We start from the raw sequence: 24428 nt of genomic DNA, 5'->3' as shown, positions 1-24428 counted from the left end.
AAGGGGAAGGGGAAGGAAGCATGTGGAGATGAAGCCAAGAGCCCAGAAGCAGCTTTGGTGCCCAGACTTGGTCTGGGTGGGCTGGGAGCAGAGGGCTTCTGGAGCTCGTTGTTTACAAATCTGCGGTGGGACAAAAACCCAAAAGATTAAACAAGTTTGACGTATACTATGTTAAACAAAATATATAAATCATCCATTTTGGGGGGATTTTTCTGGCTTTGGGACTTTTCCATCAGCATGATAGGTGTAATGATCGGAAATGGACATTCCCAGCATGGAGAGGAGAATTTGGAGGAGGCACAAAGAGCCATCTGTAGGTCTAGATCCTGAGCAACCTCTGGCAGAAACCCAGATGTTCATCTCACCAAAATGGACTGCAATGGCACTTCCCAGCATGCACAGTCTCTTGACAGTGGCTCCTAGACAAAAAGACAGCAAAAAGAAGAAAAAAAAAAAAAGTCAAAAAATCTCTATGTGATGAGAATCCACAGCTAAACCATTGTCCATCCTGGAAGTGAAATGTTTCCAGGCCAGAAAAGACAAGCTAAAATTGATCTCAAAATAATTTACTGTTCCAAACCAAGTCATGACAAATTTATCTCCAGAGTTTGGAGGATTTCTCTCTCTTTATTACCGTTTCAAGTGTTACGATGAAAAATACAGGCATAAAAAATAAACCCTGCTATTTTATGTTTAAACCCATATGCCTCTCCGTACCCTGGACTTTCTGGACCTTCGAAAGAATTCATTTGCTTCCCAAGGTCACAAAATAAAACTGTCCAGCTATTAAAAAATGTGCAGCCTCATACTAATTAGTGACTGATAAAGCAATGGAAACCATATTTCTCCCAGCTTTGGCCAAACAAAACTAAGATTAGAACATTTAACAATAAAAACTCCTTTTTATAGTTAAAAAAAAGAAGAAATCAGAGCATGTTTCATCTGGTAAAGGTCAGCTTGCTTTAATTACATGTGCCACTGAGTATCAGAAACTAGAATATTAAATGATATTAGTGCTGAAGAGGTATCTTCACGGCCATACATTACGCACAGAAGCAACAGTTCAAACATGATCTCATTTAATTGTTCTTAGGTTTGAAATATCTCCAGCTCCCACCTTCCCCCCCCAAAAAAAAACCCACCCTGCTTCATCATCTTGGGACAAATCCTGCTCCCATTTCTGCTTGGGGGAAAATGCCCATCCACTCTGATCTCCATTGCCTCGTTTAAATTGCTTGCAAGAAAAAAACGAGGCATATCATCAGCGATTTTTCTTCTGTCTCGCCCTTGCTGCTGGTATGATAAGGAGAGTACTCTCCTTGCGGGCGACTCCACATTTAATTAGCTCCAGATGCAGCCTAATTAGTCAGTCTGCAGGGCGAGCATTGTTCTGTTGTCACTTGAGCCTTCCCTCACGGCGAAGTAAAAGAGATGAGATTGAACATGAAAACCAGATGCCGTGTGTGTGCCTTGCTCTGGGCTGTCCATCGGAGGGATCCCCCTAATCTGAGGGGGGGGCGAAGGATAATAAATGTTGTGTTTAAAAGCCACGGGCACGGACGGAGCCACGCATGGTTCAAGTAAGACGGTAGCATGTGCCGAGCGAAGGGGTCATAGCTTAAAACAACTGATTCCCGCTAATTCTCCTTTAGAGGAAGGACTGTGCATCCTCCAGCAGGACCCGTGCCGGGGTTTCGGTACAAATTTCTTTGACGTCTCACAGAATTTTGCACAGCAGGCTTTCGGTCTCTACCTTTCTTCACCGGATTAAGCCCTTAATGCCTCTGTAATACCGCGGAGATACCTATAATTTTAATGCAGAGGTTTTCCGTTCCTTTTTCTAATTTAAAAGGCAGGAGGTTTGCTTGCTGGATTGGCATTTCACGTTGGGAGTTAGGGATATGGAGAAACCAGCAGCATGCAGAAAAATCAGATAGGCAAAGGGGCTTACCATAATGCCATCTGACACACTCGTAAGCTTTACATGATTTGTACAAATCAGGAGTATGAAACTCTACCAGCAGCCTCGTTTGTGCTCTCGGAGCGAAAACGATACAGGAGGGAGGGAATTTATGTCGATGCGGTTATAAAATCTGCGTTGTCTTAGAGCGAAGCTGGAAACGGTTACTCAAATCACTGCCAGGTCAGCTTGCTGGTCTCTACCTGGTTTTATTTTTAATATATCACATTAAAATTAAGAAGAAAACAGTCTTGCTGGATGATAGATGTTTCAGCACCAATTCGACTCAGCACGGCCTTCTGCCGGTCTCAACACTGCTCAGATGTGATGCTAGTGGCACAAGAAAAAGCAATTTCCCTCTATTCTGGGGACACCCGCAGTATATAATCACGGAAAGAAATGACAGATCCCTCTCACGAGCCTTGGTGGCTTTGTTCTGCCTGGCCTCGCGTTTTGCCATATGCCCGTGGATGTGTGAATTGGAGTATTATGAAGGAGATACAGTCAAGGAGACTGACCCCAGAGTAGAAGCAGTGCATGGATGAGTTATTGAAGAAGAGTGCCTGAACGAAGGTTGCTTGAGCTCAGAACAGCTACGTGGTATGTGTTGCCTGTTTATTATGATTTTGGATGAGGAACTAGCCTGACTCTCAGTAAATGACATGAAACCCCAAATTGCTTCACCAGAAACCTCATCCAAACATCACGACTATGTTATCACCCCAGCTGGGGAAAAAGCTATTTCCATAAAAACAATATTTAGTTTAATTGGAAGTCAAAATTACTCAATGGACAAGTCCCATAGCTCGAAGGGGTACAGTTGCAGAACAGGGTCCTTTCATTTCTCAGACGTTTTGAAAGAAGGCAAATAAAATAAATAGGGAACGTTCCAGCTCCTCTCCACCCTCTCCCGTACCTGCCGAGCTGCCTCCGCAGACCTGAGCCCCACCGCTCCATCACACCCACCGCTCACGTCCTTATGCCAGCACCATCCCTACGGACATGACGATGATCTCGGGGGAGTCCTCTACCACCACAGGTCCTCCCACGCCAAAGCTGCCGATAAGAAGCAAGATCCATGTGTTGCAACTGCCGGCCCGTTCCTGTAGACCTCGTGGACGTGGCTTTGCTATCCCCTGTGGCTGTCCGTCCCTCCTCTCTCATCGGCAGCAGGCTTGGTGCAGGTAACTCAATCCCAAGCAGGGTTTTTAAGCGTGATTACAGTTTTTGCATGCTTTCCACATGACTAATTATGGTGGAGCAGCGAGGTAGCCAGGTATATGTTTCAGGCTTTCAATAGCTGAGCGTGGCAGAGGGATCATGTGCTTGTTTTGCAGGAGGCTGAAAGGAGGTCGTCGGCTGCGTTCGAGCACCAAGGGGCTAAAGACAAAGCATCGTGTGGTCTTCAGTCCTCCTTCTTCACAGAACCTCCGTCTTGCGATTCAGATGAACTCACCCAAAGGAAAATTACAGAAAATGAGAAAGCTTCTATTTTGCTGTAATTTTGGCTCCAGTCTTGCCCAGCACCCCAGCCTTCAAACGACAAAGCTATTTAAGCCCCAAACTATCGTTGAAATCAAAGAGCATCAAGCACCAAATGCTCTTTGTGGCTCCAGTCCTGGATAACTTCTTCTCCAATGCAACCAGGGCAGCTGAAAGAGACAGGCTGTTTAGGATGTTCTTGGGGATAAAGATTTTTATCCCCAAGATAAAAGCTTTGGAGAATCCTTTTGCACTCTTTTGAATTGAAATCACTCAATCATTAGCCATCTCCTTGGGTCTGGAGAGACCCTCCCTGCTTCAAAGCCACCCACTCGCAGCACAGAGTGAGACATGGAGAAAGGGAGGTTGGTTCTCCCCCAGCTGAGACCTGCATCCATAATACCAGGTTTTTCCATTTTAATACATTTCCAAATTTCTTCCCATCAGATTCTGCAATGAATTCACCAGAGGAAACAAAGAGAGCACAAAATCACTTTCATAAAGTCTGGAAAAAATAATCCATCGAACCTCTATAGTACATCAGGTTAAGGAAGAGACATCTGGCTTTTATTATGTTTTATAAGGTTGATAGCAAATAAGGGTATTAGAGTTAATTTACTTATTTAGAGAGAAACGACTCAATCACAGAAGCCGTGATTGTGACTGCATGTTAAGAGAGCTCCAAAATTCTCTCCAATCTCCTCTGGGAGTGAAACAGTGCCAATGGTAAAGCAATGTTTATTTTCTACAGAGATATTCCCAAAAGGATGCAAAGATTAGAGTAAAACCACCAAGAATAAGTCCTTCCCAGACAGCCTGGCTGCGTAGGAGGAAACACCAAAGTGTTGTTTAGTGGCACAGGTGTGATTGGGGGCTGAGCACAAGACTCGGTTGTGGTAGTGCCGTAATTCATACAAATGTAGATATCCTGCCAAAGAGGTTGAGATGTTAACAGGTGAGACAGAGGGACAAGGGAAGAGAGACAATTGATTTGAAGGAATTACAGACTCAGAGATGTTGCTTGGAAGGGGCCTCTGGGGGTCTCTCGTCCAAAGCCAAACTATAATCCACATGAGGTCATGTCCACCTCTGACGACAAGGCTTTCTTGACCTCTCAGGGTCTTGTTCCAGGGCTGCATCACCCTCCTGGTGAAGAATTTGTTTCTAAAGCCCATCCTGAAATAGTGGCCACTGTCCTTTGTTATTCTGCTATTTCCAAGCAGAGCTGGGCTCCATCATCTTCATAACTCCTCTTCCAGCTACTGTAGGCTAGCAGCAAATCTGCTCATATCTTTTTCGTGCATCTGAAAAAGTCCAGCATCCCAACCTCTCCTCACAAACCACACCAGTCCCAGGTCCTTGGTCATGTTGGGAGACCTGTGCTGGATCCTCCTCAGGCTGTCAACATCTCTCTTGAAATGGGGGCCCCAAGGTTGGACTGTTCAACTGTTCAACTTAGCTGTTACAAGAGTCTGCGGTGGCTTCCGATGCCACCTGGCCTCCAGTTCCCCCCAGACCAGAAGAGCAAGAATAAAAGAAAACCATGCTGAGCATACAAAGCAACTCCCTTAACTCAAGCCATGGAGCAGACCCCTTTCAGAGATGCTCTCAGGCATCCAAGGCAGAGCGTGGACAAAGAGAGTTCCCAGGGACCAAGCCATTACCTCTTGCCCAAGACTGGAGGGCCTCACCAGTCTGGCATTGGCAAACCATGATCACCAAAGGCTTGATGAACCAGATTGGTTGCTTTTCATTCACAAATGGTCCTTCTGGAGAATTTTGAAGCCTTAAGAGGAGTGAGATTTGCATTATATCAGAGTATCAGAGGTTGTTTTTTTTTTCTTTTTCTTTTTTCTTTTGGGTCAGTGTTACCACTCACAGTGAAAAATGAGTGATGGAAAATTGTAGCTCTCCCTCCTAAACCCATGGACACAAAAGCTTCTGACAAGTGATTGCAGAGTATGCTGCCATGGAGAATAGGAGGGTTCAGAGGAAGTCACAAGCTTGTGAGAAACACCTTGGAATAAGGCAAGGGAAGGGGAAAAAGATGGTTTGACTATTCTACCTAAGCTGCTCCCTTCTTTCAGAGTTTGCCTACAGGATTCAAAAAACAACTCAGAGGTGATGCACTGATTTATCCGAAGGAAGACAACAGCTCCAAACCTTTCAGCACCAGTCTGACATTCATGAGTTTTCCTCGCCCTAGTTAAATACCTGCTTGTTTTTGTTAACCCTCATCCACCACTTCTGGACACTGCCACACTCCTGGGCTGCGGTGGAGGATTTCATCAGCCATCCTCATCTCAGCCTCCCTGGGCCTCCTCCTCTGGCAGCGAGGAGCATCAGCGGTTTTGCGAAGGCTGCCATGCCTTTGGAAAGATGAAGAGTATCCCCCAGCTGTGGCCAAGAACAGAGACGGGATATTTACACAGATATCAAGTACATCCAAAGGCACTTTCATAAACAGAGATGATTTCAGAAGGGATAGCCAACCTTCTGCTTTGGACTGGGGCCAACCTCCAGTGACACCACCCACCCCCCCCCGGCTTTTCTCCCGCGCTCTCCGTCTTTGCTGGGTCTCAACGGTGCTGCTCCCGTTCTGGGTTTTTTGCACATCGTTTTGCTCCCTGCCTTTGGCCTTTTTGGAGGTCTGCTGCCTCCAGATGGGTTCACGGGTCACAAGCCTTCACCAACCGCAGCCGATAGCCTGGGAGGAGGCTGGTCTCTGCTACCAGCACATGAATCACGTCCCACGAACGCGTCGAGCCGTGTGGTTTGGTGAGGATTGCGAGGCGGGATCGCACACTCCCCAGAAAGATAGCATTTCAATTACATAACTGATTACTACTTGTTCGGGGCCAGTTGCAAAATTCACAGAAATAAAAGCATCATCTTCTCTGGAGAGGCTTTTCAAACTAAAAAGAGCTCAGCTGCATGCTGCAAAAGTGCAGAAAGGGAGCAAGAAGTTAGGAGTTAGCAAAGCACTGTCAATCCAGGAAAAAAAAAAAAAAGAAAAAAAAAAAAGAAAGAAAGAAAGAAAGAAAACAAAGAGAAAACTCCAAAATCTTTAAGGATATCCACGTGGGAAGCAAAGCACATGCCCAGAGGCCACCCTTGATAGCCACCAGGCTCTTGGCAGAGCTAGGCTTACCCTGAGATGCTGGGGCACACGTTCGGACATCCTCGCTGGGAAATGCCCCCCCCGTGGAGCTAGCATCTTGAGAGCCCATCAGCATGGGCTTGCATTTCTCTATGTTAGTTATCCCAGAAAAAAACAGGTCTTGTTCTACCCGTGGAAGCGGTTTTAGAGTATTACAGGGGAGGGAGAGCTGGGAAGACGTGAGCTGCGGTGGAAATCTGGTTCCCTTGGGGGTCATTACATCCCTAATGGCACCTGATAGCTCCAAGGAAGCTTTCAAGTGCCCTTTCAGCACACGTCCTCTCCACGGACACATCCGTCCCAGGGCACTCTGTCATCAGGTCTCTCTCCTGTTAGTTTAAAGCAGTGGGGATTTTTTTTTTTTCCCCCTTTTAAGGAAGCAATAAATATTTTTAATCTCATTTTTGAGTAACACACCTGAGATTTCCAGAACATTGCTTGTAGATATAATTTCTAGGGATTTTTTTTTTCCCCTCTTTTAGTTTTCTCCAAGTTTTACTTTTGTCGGAAAAAAAATTGCTGCTGCCACCAGCTGGAGCTTTTTGGAAACAGCATTAAAAAGTTTTCTCGCATCCCACAAGGCACGCTTACAGCCACTCGTAGTTTTACTCTACTCATTGCAGTTAGCTGGAAACAAATTAAAAACCACCTTGCTTCTTGGAGGCACAGAACAAAACTATATAAGATCCGATGAATTTTGCCTGAGCTGGATCCTTCAGCGCCAATAACTTAGCCAAAAGTTAAATAAAATCCATTCTCAGCCATAATTTCACCAGTTCAAACAGGAGCTGTGAGCAGGGGGAAGTTTAGAGAGTCAGAAGTGGCCAGAGGAATTTTTAAAAAATATCGTAACCTGGAGAAATAAGTTAAATAAAATGCAGGGTTGTCCTTTCCATGACTAATGCAATTATTGAAAGGGAAGAGCTGTGAATTTGAGAGCGATGAGCAATATATCTGGGGATGGCAGAGGCTGAAATTGCTTTTCATGGAGGTGAGCAAGAGGTTTCTGGGTTTTTTAAGCCTTGCTCCTAGCCACAGGCAGCGATGCTGCTGAAAAACCCAATGCAACCAAAAAAATCAAATTTTCCCCTAACTCTGTGAATCTCACTTGGATTTTCTACAACGGATTTACAATACCAATAACTGAGGAGCGGTGCTGGAAGAGGCAAGTCAGCCTCTAAAACCCAACCCAACCTCCAGGCGAGGTGATTTATGCTCAGAGCGGCTGAGCTTTCAGATGAATGTTCTCGGCTAGTTTGCAGTAACGCCACTCAAAGATAATTTTTGATTTAATCCATGCCACATGAGGCAGTGGCGGTGCTGACCCTTGGCTTTTAACCCCAAGACCTTCGCTGTTCTGGCTAAAGGAACTACTGTCTGTCCTCTGATAACCCCCCTGACATAACTCAGCTGGGTTTAATATCTCCTGCTGGTGTTTATTGATAAAGACGCGGAATCGACGGGTCATGTTAGCAGCTAGAAAAGAGCACCCGTGCGATGTATCGTATCTAAACCCCGTGCAAAATTTTCACTGCCTTTTTTGGCCTGGAGATCACTCGGTTCGGGGAGACCCACAAATCCCAGCCGTGCTTACCGCAGTGGATTTAGAGGTTGTCCCCAGGGAAGCGCAACCCCTGTTCCTCCTGTACTATCGTATTACCTGAGGCTTTTAAAACAGCACAGGGCCGTCTCCAAAAGTATTCCTGTGCCACAAACCCCTTTCCTGAACCACAGCACACATATATCTTATTTGACTCAGTCGTACTGCTGGCATACACTGGATTTTGCCAGGCTGGGATGTAAGAAAACAGCCTCTATTTTAAATATGTTTCTTTTTCTGCCAGCTTGAAGCAAATTTGGCTTTTCCAAGCCAGAGCCATCACTGCCTCCTGCTCCAGGAGGGTTTGCTGTGCCAGCTTAACCCGTTAGCCAAAGCTTCTCGAAAGAATGCCTTTTTTGTAAGTATTGCTAAAGTAAACTACAGCCACGGCAGTCTGATTTTTGCTCTGTAAAACCTTCATCCATTTGAGATCCCGCTTGGTTAGTAAACTGCAGCATTGCAAGGAGCCTTGCCCAGCTTAGCAGGAGAGGGGAGAGGAGCACTCGAAAGCATAATAGGCACGTCGATATGTGAAGCAAAAGGGGGAGGGGGCGGGAAACAAACAAAAAGATTAAATGATGGTCAGAAAGACCAGGAATCCCTCAAGAAAGAAAAATACTGCCTGGAAGAGGAGGCACGCACGCCGGCGTTCGTGCACTCCACGGTGAGTGCGTGGTGGGGGGGGAGAAGAATTCGGGTCTCACCTCCCCTTGCCTCGGCGGGATTTATCGCTCCCTCCACAAAACCCCAGCAATGATGGATTCGGTGCGCTGATGGGAAAGCAGCAACGCTCCCCACCGTAACTGGCAACGGCCGGAGCCTGCGAAGCGCCGGGAGTGCGTGGGGGCTGGATGCGTTTGCTGATAAAGGGCTGGGTTTTATCTCAAACAGAATTTTAGACTAATCTGGGCTTTTAAAGAGAAATGTGTTTGGGAGAAGTCTGGCTAAGCACGCAGGTGGCTGTGGGGAGGGAGGTGTTCGGCGGAGGGATGCTCGGCATTTTTCGGGGAGGGGGGCTGCCTGCTGCTGGCAGGAGCCGGCGGAGGTGGGCTCGGTGCGGAGGTCGGCGTTGCTGGAGCCCGGTCGCAGGGTGGTCCTTGCAGGTCGCCGGGAGGGCAGCGGTGGGGATACGGCCGGCTCTGCCATACCTGGCCTGCAGATAACACCCAACAGGAGACATCTGTGCGCAGAGCTGTCGGTCCATCCCTGCTCTGGGCGGGGATGCACGCTCGGGAGCAGATTGGCAGGAGGGAGATAAGCTGCTGACACCCTTTTGAAAGAGAGCACACTCAAAGCTTTCCAAAAATCAGGTTTGCCCAAGCCCACAAAGAACCATCTTTCTCCAAGATCTATGACGGTTTGAAGTCCGCTGTCTCCCCATCCCTCCCCACCCTTCTTATTCCAGCTCAGCCAACATCTGAAGGAGGAACAGAGAGGTATGGAAGTGATAAAAAATTGCTATAAAATCTTTAATATCTATAAATCAAGTTTACAGCTTCAGCACTGCCATTTGCCTTTCCCTTGCAAAGATGACACTTAACAGTCGCGCAAGAAAATAACTTGCCATCTCAGCCATCCTGCTTGCAATCAATAAGATCAGCAATTAATTCTGGAAACAAACAGGCATAGCTCCACTCGAAACAGGCAGGTGAGAGCCTGTTCAGCACTAAACAACAAAATGAGCCTCAACTCAGTGACAGAAGGCAACATACTTATTTATCCCCACCACCAGCCCTGCAGGTATAAATAAAACCATCAGTAAAAATAGGTTGGATCCCTGGACCCTCGGCGGTGAAATGATACCAAGATCTGCCACTGACAACAGGACCTGAGCTATGGAAGTTTTCCAAAATCCAAGAAGAGCCAGCCAGGCGGCTTACGTCTTCATGTATCGCCTGGCCGTTGTGGGAACTATTGTATTAAGGTCTATAAACATCCAGGGCTTTATCTGGGGCTGTGGCGGGGAAGGTGGAGGAAGGACTGAGGGAACCATGTGCAGCGATTGCCCTTGGCAGGATGCTCGGTACCCGCATCGAGGGAGTGTGCTTGTTCCCTTTGGGCACAGTCTCCTGCTCTCGCCGCTCTCTGGGACGTTGCACAAGGTCCCAAGTTAAGATTTTGCCTTTTGACACAGACGTTCTTTCCAGCTGGAGCTTTATGCAAGCAACAAACTTGTCCAAGATCAAGCAAACCCCTTGCTTCAGTGCTGTTTCTCCAGCCAATCCTGGTGGCAAGGACCTGCCTTTTCTCCAGCTCATCATCCCTAAGTCTTCCCCTCCCCTGGATGGTTCCCCCAGGGTCCTGCTCCAGCAGCTCTCAAGGCCATTCCCAGTTAGCGTCTTGCATTGACATGGAAGACAGGAGGCTATAGTTGCCTTTCACCTTCACATCTCCCTACTGGGGACCTTCAGGCTTTAACTGCAGCTCTTTGCTCCATCTCTTCCATCTGCGGTTGTACCACACCCAATGAGGTGGAATCCGGAGTCTGGATTTGGGCTCCCAGATGCAACAGCAAGATATACCAGTACCCCGAGCCAACAACAGGAACTTGGATGCAGCCTCTGTGCCCAGCACTTGCCAAGTATTTATATATACATATTAAAAAAAAAAAAAAAAAAAAAAAAGTCTTTTTCTTTTGTAAAGGTAAGCACAGAAGAAAAATGTGAGGGAAACAGTTGGCAAAACATGGTGGCCAAATCTTGCTGCTACGCTGGAGGATGCCAAGGAAAATCAAAACAATAGTCTGGGAGGGACAACGGCAGGGGCGGAAGGATAAGGCTGCGGTTGCCCATGCCACCGGAAGGCTTTGGTTTAACTTGAGCGGGGATCTTTTGGAGATGAACCCATAACCCCGCTTCTGTGAAGGCCTCCAAAGCTCAAGCGTCTCCCTTTGGCATGGGTCCATGTCCCCTCGCGTGGTGGGTGACGTAGGAGTCTTGACCCAAAGTCTCCCTCTACAGACTAATTCACATCCCTGCCCACCACCGCGGGGTTTCAGTTTTCCATTGGTGGTTGGGATTTTTGTTGTGATTTTGGATCTCTGACAATGTGAAGTTTGCATGTTAGTTTGCCTGTGCAAGTCTTTGCTTGGGACTCATCCATCATTTTCCTAGTTAAAACAGAGCTGCTTGTCAAGAGGAAGTAATTTGTCTCTCACGAAAGAGTCACCCCTCCCACCCCCGCCAACCACTCCGTTGCGGTACGAGCAAATCCATTAGCTTCCCTGGAAAATGCATCATCTGACGTTGGGACTAAACTTTAGACTAACAAACCCCTCGAGAGGACATGAAGGAGCCATCTCTGTCACCCTGCTCAGTGGTCAGGTCAAAGCCTGACCTCTCTTTCCATTAAATCTTCAACGTCTATGTTTAAGGGAAAATGTTGCAAATTGGCAGCAACTCTACATTTGGCGACAAGAGTCAGAGCCCGGATTTCCAACCTCCCAGGTGGGCTCCTGGCTCTTTTTGAAGCCCATCTCTGGAGCCACTGCCGCTCCTCACTCCCCTCCTGCTCCTTGCAAGGGAAAGAGGGGAGGAAATGCCTCTTGTAGGTGAACGGCTGAAACAACCCAGAAATAAACTCTCCGAGCAGGAGGGAGCCCGTGCTAGCTGAGGAAGCAGCCACTCATGCCTTCATATCCAGCAGCCCTGCAAGCTCTGCACCATGCAGGAGCAGTGCTGAGGGCAAGGCTCCGAAGAAAACACCCCAAACTCACGTTCAAGTTCATTTTCCCGGTGCTTAAGCTCATCTTCTAGTATTAACACTTCTCCCACGGTCAGAGTGGAGTCGTACCCTCCCTTTCCCAGAACTGCAAGCCTGGGAGGGGCACAGGAGATATAACTTCTCCCACCCTGGTGCCCAAGCAGGACCCAAGATGACATTTGCTCAAATGGACCCAGCCATAACATTTACAAACATCTCCTACCTCTTCCGTTCGAGCAGGTGAGATGGGATCTCTGTGGGTCCCATGGGGCAGGGCAAGAGCAGGGCATCAGGTCTTGGCTGGGAAGAAGGGTGGTGGCAACCATGGTGGCAACCACAGTCTTCCTCGGTGACATGTGACAAATGGAAGGAGCTACTGACTGCCGCCCCTTCAAGTGGGAACTCTCAAGTGCAGCCGGGAGAAACTGTTTGTCAGGGTATTTCATCTGCCAAACAGCAACCTTTTGAAATTTGGGTCTAGGAACTTTTCATTCACATCAATTTTATTTTTCATACCAGTGGGAGAAGAGAACATTTGCTCAGTTAACTCTCATTAAATGATAATTTTCTTATTATTTAGTAGTTTTTCTAAAATTTAATAGCCAAAGAAAGATAAAATGATTAATAATCCAAAAAGCTAACAAAGCGAACAAAATAGGTGTTCTGCTTACCAAACTATTTCCTTTTTTTTTTTTTCCCTCACTTTTTTAGCTCAAGTAGCAGATCTCAAAATAACTTATTCATATAGGTTTAAATTAAAGGAGGGGAAAGAGAAACTTTTCCCCTCTATCTGGCTGGGAAGTGAATAGCCTTTGTATTATACGTATAGGGGAAAAAAAAAATAAAGACGTTAAATGAAAGATAAAGAAGATAAATATATCTCTAGCTAGTGTACCATGAAGCATTATAACAAGTTTCTAAATCCCTGGTGAAAAATTAAGCATCTTTGAAAGTTGATTCCTGGACTTTCTGGGATAGAGCTGTGAAAGCAAATACAGCTGAACTCCAGCAAGGTGGAGAATATCGCTGCTTTGAGACAGAGCTTGTAACAGATTCAGATTTAAAGACAACGGCTTTATTTTTCTATGGCCTTGAGGGGATTAAGATAGGAGAGGAGTCCTGCCTCGCCACTGGAGATATAAATCCTGGAGGGTCACTCCGTAGCCATCCATCAAGCAAGAGGAAGGGAGGAGGCAGAGTCATTTTCAGTAGTAAATTTTGGGAAGAACTAGCACTAATGGCCTAAAATTAAGAAAGAAAAACATCAGGCTAAATAGTAGGAAATGCTTTATAATGGTGAGGTCAGGCAGACAATGGAGAAACCTGTCAGGGGAGGTCAGGGGCTCTCCAATAACAGAGATGCTCACGGACAGACAAGGAGCCATGAGATGGGGGCTCTGCTGAAATCATCATCCCTCGAGCCCCTTGGATGGGGCTGACCCCCACGGGGATGTGTGTGTGTCCCAGTTTGAGCTGATCCTCAAGGTGATGGAGCTTTTTGGGGAAACGCAAGGTTTCTTGCAAGCTTTCTCGCTCTCTCGCACCCGGGAGCAAGGTGCAGGGGAGGGCAGGGGGGCTTGGACGCATCCCGCTCTCCTTGGAGCAGCGGAGATCTGTCCCAGCTGTTCCCCTTTCCAAAGGAAAACAGAGGCTGCCCAAAGAGGTGGGATCATCTGCATGGGGAAGGAAGAAAGAAGTCTTTCAGCAGAGCCCTCCCACCAGGAAATTTGGAGAGTGATGCGGCAGGCGGAGGACGAGCCCGGGCGCCCGGGGGTCCGTGTGAGTGCCAGCACAAGTCTCTTTCTTAAGGCTGTCAGGTTGATTTCCTCCCAGCTCCCCACACGGACACCTGCGCTCTGTTACACGACACGTCATTATATTTTTGCAACTTATGGTGTCCATCATCACCCCCAGGCAATCACTGTGTAGCCGTGATAAATGATACACAGGCAGTTTGTTATACACACTAAATCCTCTTCACTTGGTGGTCCAAGAGTTTACCTAATACATTTTATTCCTCTTCTTCTTGGATTTGTATCTTGGATCCGTTTGATGCCTTATAGTAAATGCTGACTAGGTGCTACAAAACATGCATTGCACCAAGTGTAATTATTTCCTATCATCCCCCATCCGGTGAGAATCCAGTTAGCACTCTAATTTTTCTGCATTTCTAGAAAACCCAACCGTGTTAGAAATATTAACTAGCAGAAGTGGGGAATGCCACTCTGACAGCCCAAAGCTCTCCGTAGAAAGCTACTAGAGATCTGATAGCAACAGGAGGGGAAGGAATGAGAGGCTGCGATAGCCAGCTGAGATCATGGGTGGCATTTAGGGAAATCCAAAACAGCTCACTCCTGTTGGAATATGACCATGCAGAGACCAGCACAATTTTTTTTAAAAAACAGAGATAATTAAGAAATTAAAATCCATGTCTAGCCTGAAAGACAGCACAGGAACACCCATCCGCGTCCTTACATCTGCCCTCTCCTCCAAGAGTCTTTCCTGCTTTGACGTGTTGTCCAAAACACCTCCTGAAGTGGACTGTTGAGGGCAAGGGAGCGTTTCTAATGTATAAGGTGTAATTAAGTGCTGGTAACATATATCAGAGGGCACAACTCAAAGAAACATAGACTCTCTCCTCCAAGTGCACCCTCCAGCACCACCAGAGCAGGTTTCCACCAGCCCACTGGAGATGCCATCCCACCAACTTGTCCCTTCCTTGCCAAGAAGTGAATAGGAAGGATTTTTCCAAAACACTGGAAGAAGCATTTGAAGAGGTTGTTCCCGATTTTCCCCCTCCAGTACCAAGTCCTTGCTGCTGGAGTGGTCCAGGACAAAGATACCTGTAAGAAGATACCTGGTTGTGGTTTCTTGGCTGGAGAAGGCAGGGGTACTACGGATGATGCTGAAGGATGAAGACAAGGAATACAGAATGATCACAGGAGGTCATGGGAAGCCAGCCAGAATCTAAAGAGGGTCGAATGGGATGTCAGGGAGGATTTTTGCAGATGCGTTTGGACAAACCAAGAGCACAGCGGGGTGTCAGGGCACTGGTGCCTTCAGCTCGGGTGTAGGCATGGAAATGGCTGGTTTTGCAGATGATAGGATGTGAAAAAACAAGCAGGGAGTGCATTAACCAGGAGGCTGAGGAGAAAGGAAGAACTTCAGAGGAATGGCACGGTCTGCTGGACTAAGGGGCAGCTCTTTCCTCTCCCAGAGCTTTGTTTCTGTCTGGCTCTTGGGGGAGGAGAGTTGGCCTACAGCTACAGCAGTAACTTTGAGTAACTTCTCAGGAAACAGCTTATTTAGATAGCACTGCCTATTCTTCAGAGGAGAGGATAGAAGAACATATTGTCTGTTACTAATGAATGGCTTTTCCACAACTAGTGATGTTTATGGGGATGGATACTCCAGGCTCTCCACAGTATCTCCACTAGTAGGATGGATTTTGGTGCCAAGAAAGTGTGGCTTTCTCACACACGCCTCCCGATAGGAGAGAGTTAAATATCTTCTCTGTTTTTAATGGAAAATTAAGCAGGCATGACGCATCTGTTTAGAAGACTTTTTTCTTATCTCCAGGATCGAAAAGAATTCCAGAGCTCGAAGACCAGAAACCGAGAGCAGTTCATTCATTGCCAACACATGCACACTGGAGGAGTTCAGGTTGAAGACAAGCTAAGGGTTCGAGTCTCTGTCCACCGCAATAAATAGATTGTTTCCACTGGCTGCAGTACGAACAGCTTCAGACCTTGATTTCTCTACTCAAGTTTGCAGCAAATAAAAGATTCAAGCAGAACCCATTAAAGCTGTTTCAATTTCCAAGCTCCAGTCCTCCAAAGCTAACTCTTATAAAATTCAATATACACAAATGCTTTTTAGCTGGGTGGACAAGGATTCAAATCATCAGATGTTCATCGTAACCTTCTGGGTCAAGGATCTCCCACTAATGGGGTCTGTGAATTTGCCACGCAGTCTGGAAAAGGCTTAAGCAAAGCATTCCCAGAGACAATAAAGATTTTAAGGGGGAAAAAAACAACAACAACAACAAAAAAAAACTTTTCAAGAACTTTGCCAAATTGTGGTGTCCAGATCCTGCTCAATTTTTGCACAACAGCACCATAAGGAACCGCTGCTCAGCCTTGCATACAGGTCCCCTCTGCAGCCTTGATCCACAAAGCTGTGCTGTTAGGAGCCAGTTTCACATAGGCAGTGTGGTTTTAGGTGTGAACTGATTTCAAACCACAAACCCTGATCTCTGAAGGACCTGAGGGCTCTGGGCTAGGTGCATGGCTGCAAAGGAGAATTTAAGTCACCCTGCAAATCAGCCTTTGGCAGAGTCCAGCTCCCCGCTGCTGCTTTCACAGTCCAGCTCAGGAAGCATCTCACTGCTCAGTATTTTTATGCACAGCAATACTCAGCCAAGCCTCTTTTTAAAAAGCACAGTCACTCTGAAAGAAAGCAAACAAAACTTAATAGCTACTACCTTGAAGCAGTCGACTCCATATTCCAGGATAGGGTAGGTCCGTAACTCAAAATTGTTGGCTCTGGGAATCTTTATCATGGCTGGATTTTTGCTGCATCTGGTTGAGCAAGTTTTTATAATGTCATTTCTGATCAAGGTAGTTTTCAGTAACAACTTTCAGCATATTACAGGTCAAGGTTAAGAGGGAAAGGGAAATTGCGAAGGGGAGGTGCTCTTGCTGCTCTTTGAGGTGGCAAGGGCTGCAAGAGAGAGGACTTGTTCAGAAATTAAAGGAGTTATTGTAATTCAGAGGAGCTGTTACACGGAAAGGAAAAAGTAGCATTTGTGACACCGTTAGCAAATTACAACAATGTGCAGCTGTCTGGAAACGAACTGAACGCCAGCTTTAAAACCATCCATGGCGAATTGATTTCAAATCATCAGCTATTTGGTCCAGCCTATTACAGCGAAGGCTGGTTGTCTTGCGGAAACACACTGTGCATTTGGAAAGCAGTTTAACTGAGTCTGGAAAATATCTTGCAAACCAGGACCTGTCTCCCAGTAGAGTCAAAACTTATACAAACTTTTTGCTTGTGCTGGGCAGGTTGAGAGCAGTTGTGCCGCGCCACGTAGTAACTCAAACCACATTTGCCGTTTGACTCTGCAGCATCATCCTCTCCAAGTTCAGGAGATCTGCATGAAGAAGCTGAGCTTCCACCTACTCATCATGGTGGGGGGACCGAAAGGGATGACACAGGCTTTGCAAAGAAAAAAAAAACAAACCAAAAACCACCTTTTTTCACTCATAATGATGTGGATCAAATGGATCAGCTGTCTGAGCTACATCCCCAGGCTAAGCTAATGTGATGCATTGAGCTGCATCGAATAATTTCTTGCCCTGTAATCCTGCAATATTTCATGACCTCTGAAACGCTGAAGACCAGCTTAAGAAACCAAACAGACAGCATTTCTCTGATTCATTCTCCTGTTACAAAATATAAATAAAAATTGCCTTTCGGCCAGGCAGAGGCAGGATCCCATGATTTCCCAGGCTTGCATCCGCCAGGCTGGAACCAGAGATTTTAAAAAATCTGAAGGGAGAAAAGCATCCTCTGCTTTTAGGTGCTGGTTTATTGGGTCTCTTGTTCAGGACATCTTGAACTTCATTTTTTGAAGATGTCAAGGACTTCCAGCTCCTGTTAATTTTATGCTGAGTTGTGACTGCTCATCACTTTGGAGAAAGATGTTACTCTGGGGAGGCATCCTTGGGAGTTTGTGGGAGTTTTGCCATTATCTTCGATGTAACCAGGACTTTTGTGCTAAAACTCAGCTCTTCAAAACCGGGAAATTTTAGCACTGAATACCAACAGTGTTGCAGGGTGAAAATATTATAATGTAATTCTATGCTCAATCAGCTTGTCTTTCTCAGCGATATGGGATGGCATTAGTAGCTGAATTTGGAGCCATAAAGTAAATCCAGCAACGGGGCAGTCTGGCTGGTGGATACCCTCAAGGAGATTACTTTCCTTGCCCTATACTTATGACTCCATTTTTTCCATGTCCAGTCTTCCATGCAATTTAGGATACGCTCAATCCTAGGCAGTGAAAAGGATTTCATTAACATTCTACATTTGCTTACTTCTGTGCATCTGATTTCAGCTGGAATCCCCAAAACATCCCAGAAATGGAGAAAACTCCAAAGGCAGTGGTGCCAGAAGCAAAAGTATACAAACCCCAGACTTAATGGTGACACTTGCCTTTTATGAATGAGAATAAAGAATTGATTAATCCCCTTTGCATTTTGCATGGAGAAGTCATTCAAATCAAAGCCGCTGCAGTGGCAGATGTGCTACCACCAGCTTCTCTCTAAACAGAAGTGAAAATCCTCCCCTGGACACAGCTAAAGTTGTGCCACTGTTTCCCCTCTCTTCATTTGATCGCTTGGCTAGTGGATTATTAGCATTAAGAGGGAATTATCAGCTGAATGTATTGAACATGTAAAGGGACAGTCATTGAAAGAGAAAGGTTATCTGGGGAATAAAGGAATGAGATTTAGCTGGCAGGGGAAAGCAGCTCAAAGGAGGCAAACCAGTAAGTTGTCAGAGTGGTTGATGTAATTTAATATGGATATATCATATTTAGAGATTATATTAGATATATGTATCTAGATATAGATTATAGATATATCATCGCTATATAGATATATATCATAGTATATAATATTTATATTGTATTGTATATTAACTATATTATATTATATTAAAAATTAGAGCATTGCAGTGGAAGAGATTGCCTTAATTTCAAGGTGGGACACCACCTTTTCTAACGGTAGGTTACAAAAGACAAATTCCCAGTTCAGCACCTGGCGCCTACATTTCCAATACGCTGGGTGGGCAGCCAGTGCACACGGCTCACACTTCAACGCCCACAGAAATGCTAAAAGCCTCGTCCCTGCTTACCAAACGGACCCTGAAAATCATTTGGGCCCCTGTAACCAAGATGCCTTCCTTAACGGTCTGGTATTTGTGAAGCGCCTTACAGTTGTAATCTTTCGGTTTCTGGGATCACCTTACAACCACAATTGGATTTCAGAAGCACGCTGCAACAGTCTGACTCCCAGCATTATACCAAGATGTTTTCTTAGCTGTATTTTCTGTTTAGTCTGAGTTCCACATAGTTTAGGGCTTAGGGAAAAAAAAAATTAAAAAGCAAAAATGGAAAAAAAAATTAAAAAGCAAAAATGGAAAAAAAAATTAAAAAGCAAAAATAAAATAAAAAAATCCTCAGGTAGTTCAAATCACCTCTGCAGCAGTATCCTCCGAGCAGGGCTTGCCTTGCTCACAGCCCTGCGGAATTTGGAGGATTATTTGTCTCTGCTAGCCAGCCGGCATGACGTTAGCAGCAGGGACCGCTGTGCTCAGTGCTTGGCAGAGCCCTGCAAACCCTCCCCTCTGCCGCGTCCCCAGCAGCCACCGGTACCCACCAGCAGCTCCCAGGAGCTCTTAGCCAGAGGAGACGTCTTTGAGATAGCCAGGAAAGAAGTATCTCTGCCCAAATAACCCTCGAGGCATCCTAAGTGCCTCGGAGGATGCCTTTTCTGTATCAGAGGCAGCTAATGGCCAGAGCACTGACCCGGCCCTGAACGGTGTCCCTTGGATGCCGATGACCCTGGGGCAACATCCCCCTCCTGCTCAGTGACCTGATTTCCCCGGGTGTAAAAGGCAGAGCTGACATTTAACCTTCTGCAAAGTGCTTGAAGTTCCGCTACGGAAAATGCCGCCTCTCTGCGTTAGCGCTGTGTTGCAAACCAGGGGCACGGCTGTCCATCGCCTCGGTCCCCTGCATCCTCGACCGTGCCCAGGGATGCTGCTGCCAGCCCAAAGCAAGACGGTGCCAAGCATTTCTTCATCACCGACCGAGAAGCATTATACACACACTGGTTCATGCAACAGAGTTAATGGAATACACAGCACAAACATCTTGCACAGGGAGGCACTTCAGATACCAGCTGGTTTGAATTTCATGTGTGCTTGTGAAAATTAATCTTTAATGCCTTCTGCCGCCTGCAGCAGTTCTGATTTTTAAACGAAAACGCAAGCCCAAAATTAAAATTCGTCTCCAACAACTTGCAGGTACACAGAGGATTTCCAGCCAGCGGGCTGGAAATAGCACACAGAGAGCACAAAATGGCCATTTCTGTTGCCAAAGCAGAAATCCCACAGCCAGACCCCATGGAAAGCCCCAACCCAGGCTAATCAATCCCTATCACAATCAGCCAAGGAAGACATTAAGTCTTCGGGCTGCCGGGGAATTGCCGGAAGCCAGGAATACCAACACCAGCTATAAAGACTAATTGACAATGACAGCAAAATTTGATGATATGCGTTCAAATTCTCCCTGTCAGCCCTGACGTGATTTAGGGATCCCCAAAGTGCTGAGGACGAGCTCCCTCTGCCAGGGCCACAACCGAGGGGATGCAGAGGACAGGGTGGTCCTCAGCAAAGGGGGGAGAGCTTCTTCCTGGCCAGCATCTCCTACTCTGTCCTTACACGGGCATCTTTCATATGGAGAGGCTGAGCTGGGACAGAAAAAATGGCTCATAGGATTAATTTGTACATACTGAGGCTATTTGATGGGTAAGAGGCTGTCCCCACTTGGTTTTGGGGAAAAATTGAAACCTTTTGCACTTGGGTCCGTCTTTCCCTGGATCGTACCACTGCAGCGTGCAGAGTCAGGTGTGGTTTTGGTAACTGGAAGAAGTACAGACCCGACTGCTGGAAAGCTTGCAACCCACACCACTCCGGTGCAAAAAATCCATTGCAGACTCCCAGAGAGTCCACGAGTGGCCACAGACCTCACCTGCATGGTCTGTGAACCTCGTGGGCTCACGAAAGAGGACAAAGATGCTTTCTGCTCCAAAGAGCTTCCACTGATGGAAAATTCAGCACTTGTCAGAGAAACAGCCCAAAACCATTTGAATCCAGCCAAAGTGATGGGAAGAAAAGGAACTTTTAAGAGCAGAAAGGACAGGCAAGAGGGAGGATTCAGCTAGGAAGGGGTGCTTGACCCAGCTGCCACCCCTGTCTTCAACACTGGGGTTGGTATCACCTTGCTGGCACCCACCTCTTTACCTGATGTTCCATGTGCTACAAGCTCTGGGACCACAGCAATGAGCAGACACTTTCAGCAGCCCCAACCCGTACCCCCATGCTTCAAAGCAGCATCCTACAGGCCTGGGGGAAAAGCTTTGAACAAGCCCTGGGAGGTGGTTTGGAGGCTAGTTTCAACCCATGGCCCTGATTCCACACCTTTCCCTTCAGCATCTGCCTGGACCAAGCCTGTTGACAAAGCTGGGATGTTCAGAGCATGGGCTGTGTCTCCAGCTACTTATGCAGCCAAAGCACATCGCTGCTCCTTCTGCGTCATCTTCCCCCTTGCTCACCCATCCTCCTCAACGCACCCTGCTTTTCTCTCCCACAACCCTGAAAATGCCTTTTTTTTTTTTTTTTTAAGAGCTGCCTCATTGTTCCTGGCAGGATGGGCAGAGCAGCAGGCCACACAATGCAAGTACCCTTTTCTCAGGATGTACGTTGGTCATCCCAGGGCAGGAAAATGCTTACGGTGGGGCTTCCTCAGCAAGCTGCCTTCGGCTCCTGACTTTCCCTCCCCCTTCCCAGCAGACTCCCATGCCGACCATGGTTGTCTGATTACCAGCCACCCTTGGCAGGAACTCACTGTAGGCAACTGAAATGCTGTGCATCATGCACAGCTTCATGCAAGATCCCATGAATGTTCAACACCCACCGAGCCCTATCACCCTCCCCGGGTAAAACCACCTCTCTTCCAAGACCTGCATCCCACTCGGCACTGGAAGAGTAACCCCACCACATCAAGAGTGTCGTGCCCCTCTCATCCGATGACAGCAGCCTCCATCCTCACCGACGTAATGCATGTAGACGCCGGAGCAGTAAACGAGTGCAGGACTCCTTTCATCGCTTGCCAACCTTTGTCCTTGGATATGCATGAAACTCCTGGGCATCCTGACCTTGGGGCCAGAACTGGTCTCCATCTGCTCGGCAGCCCATGGAACAAAGGGCTCTCTGGGTGTGCGACCCCACGCCCACACTGGGCTCTGCAAATGACATTAAGTGGACATATATAATTAGTTATTAGTGCCGCATGGTTCAGAACAGTGTGTACCGCTGCTGAGCGCAGCATCAGCCTCATGTCATAGACATCCTCCCTGGGGGCTTGTACAATGCAAGGCACTCAACCTCACCTTCCTTGCAGACATCACTGTTCCTCATAAACCCAGATCTGAAGCAACTTTTTGCATCTGTCAGGCCTGAGTTCACATCCTAAAATGGCTTGTGGTAAAGCAGGTACTTGCAGTCATGATCCCAAAGCCCAGGCTATACTTCATGGTGGGCTTCTGTTGTCACACCTCTGTGTCAATCCCAGACACCGAGTTTCTACTAAACAGAGCAAATCCTGCATACTGAGCAGCTCAGAGTAAAATGCGCTATGTTTTCTTGGGACAGTCAATTTTGTTTCAGAAGTAAAGAGCTCTCCAAGAACTTGCTGTCAATGCAAGTCACCTCTGCCTCTCCAAAGGCAAAAAGCATCTTCATAGCCAGGACCCAGCCCACTTGCAGCAGTGAGTAGTGCTGGTATGTAGTAATGTGAATTGCAAGATTTCATGGAGCTTGGCTGCAAGCATCAAGATTGAGTCTGTCATAGAGACACCACAAAAATGCAGTGACTGCCTCACCACAGACTTTCTTCACGCCTTCACTGCTCTTCTCCACACTCATGCAGGATGAATTTCCTCAGGAGGATTCACTTCCACTTCAGGACTCATCCTCCTTCCCCCCCCAGCCACCGATCTCTTGTTCACGCCTCACCTTCATCTCAGCATCATCACTGCTGCTGACGGTAACATGGACTTCCTGTGGGAAGCCCATGAGATGAGCAAGATCTGATCCCTGTTTGGGGTAGGGAATGCAAACATGGATGAGACCACACAGTTCCCAGAAGTTCTCGTTGACTTTATACAACCAAGTAACGTTTTGCAGGGGCTCAGCATCCAAGACCTTCCTCCATTTCATATCAAGCTACAGACCAGAAGACCTACAGGAATGATGACTCAGCAGAACATCTTTTCTGGGAAAGAATCAGTTAAAAATACCGACGTGGTTTGAATCTTTTTTTCTTCTGAGACGTGAATGAGCCTTCCAGAGGAAAGCGCTTCTCAGCGTCCTGACATCTGAATGTGTTGTTAAGGAAGAGGTGTGTATCGCATACACAGTAATTCATTTGGGCTTGAAAGCTACAAGTGGCCTTCTGAATGACAATATTCTCGTGGAGTCCATAAATACATGGCATGATTTATCAGGCTTTGGTTAACATGGGAAACAACCCAAAAAAGGGATTTTGTAATCGTGGCTTTGCCTTATGCATTTAATATATGTTCTGTCCAATTCATAAGCTTGAGGAAGAGGAGGTGTTTGGGGAGAGGTGAGCGTACGTCCCAGCAGTGAAAAGCGAGATAACTTTTTGAGTGCAATCAGGAACTTAACATGCTACCTGCAGTTACTTTTATTTGATTAAGTGGGTGCAACTGGTGGAGTTCCCAGATTTTTTGGAGGAAGAGATGTTGGAGAGATGGGAGAAGGGAACAGGGAAAGCAATTCATTATCTCAAGTGTGTTCAAAGCCTCAAGTAACCCAGAGAAGCCCTGTTTCACTGGATGGTACAGGAGGCCAGCAGACATACTCATGACAAGGTGCACCTAACAGAGGATGCAAATTGTCACCTCAGCAGTGTCCAAAATGCTCCTCAGGTTTCCCTGCATAAAATTGCTTCGAAAGAAGGAAATATCCACTCAGAGGAAACAATTCATGACAAGAGTTGGTGGAAACATTTCAGCCAGGTCCCAAAACCAGGCGACATTTTCCAGTGTTGTCCATGCACCAGTTTGGACAGGCTGGAAAGACCTTCTCCCACCAACCTGGTAACTCCTACTTTTCACCACGCCCTTGAACCTCAATCTTTTACACTTCACTAAGCACAAACAGCTTGCTTGCAAAGCTACCAAAAAAAAAAAAAAAAAAAAAGGTTGTTTGTTCATTTACATTCATCCAAAATCATTTCACTGCTTCATGATTTTGTGCACGTGGAGCAGAATGGCTGCAAAGAGGCTTGCTTGGAGGCTTCCCTGGGTTGCTGTAGCATTGATAAGAGATTAGACACACAGACGTGCTTTGTGGTGCCTCAGACAAGTGCTGTAGCTGCTGGGCCTTGGCTAAGTTGAGGAAGACAACAGCTTTACAGGGATCTCGTCCAAGGATTTTTTTTCTCAAAGCAAAACAAGAATATTTTCTGGAAGCATCAAAGACTTGTTGCGAGGAGAAATAAAAGTTTCCAACTTGTGTTTGGTCAGAGCCAAACCTGTGTCCTCGTTCTGTGGGGCTGATGAGGGGCAAGGGTTAGAAGGGAAACGCACTTGTCTCTGGAGGAAAGCAAGCCTCAGGCAGAGGAGAAATCAAATGGCTGCCTGCAG

At 46.7% G+C, this 24428-nt stretch overlaps 1 long non-coding RNA gene across 1 annotated transcript; it reads right to left on the bottom strand.

Annotated features, from left to right (window-relative positions):
* On the bottom strand, window positions 1-21993 carry LOC142603740 (uncharacterized). Its single transcript, XR_012837627.1, has 3 exons — window positions 21752-21993; window positions 5657-5839; window positions 1-419 (listed from the first exon to the last, which is right to left on the bottom strand). It is a non-coding gene; the product is annotated as an uncharacterized LOC142603740 (long non-coding RNA).
* Between the last annotated feature and the right edge of the window lie 2435 nt (window positions 21994-24428).

Source organism: Balearica regulorum, chromosome 13 (assembly GCF_011004875.1).
Source record: "Balearica regulorum gibbericeps isolate bBalReg1 chromosome 13, bBalReg1.pri, whole genome shotgun sequence".
In the NCBI taxonomy this organism is placed as follows: domain Eukaryota; kingdom Metazoa; phylum Chordata; class Aves; order Gruiformes; family Gruidae; genus Balearica; species Balearica regulorum.
This window is presented reverse-complemented; position numbering and strand designations above follow the sequence as displayed.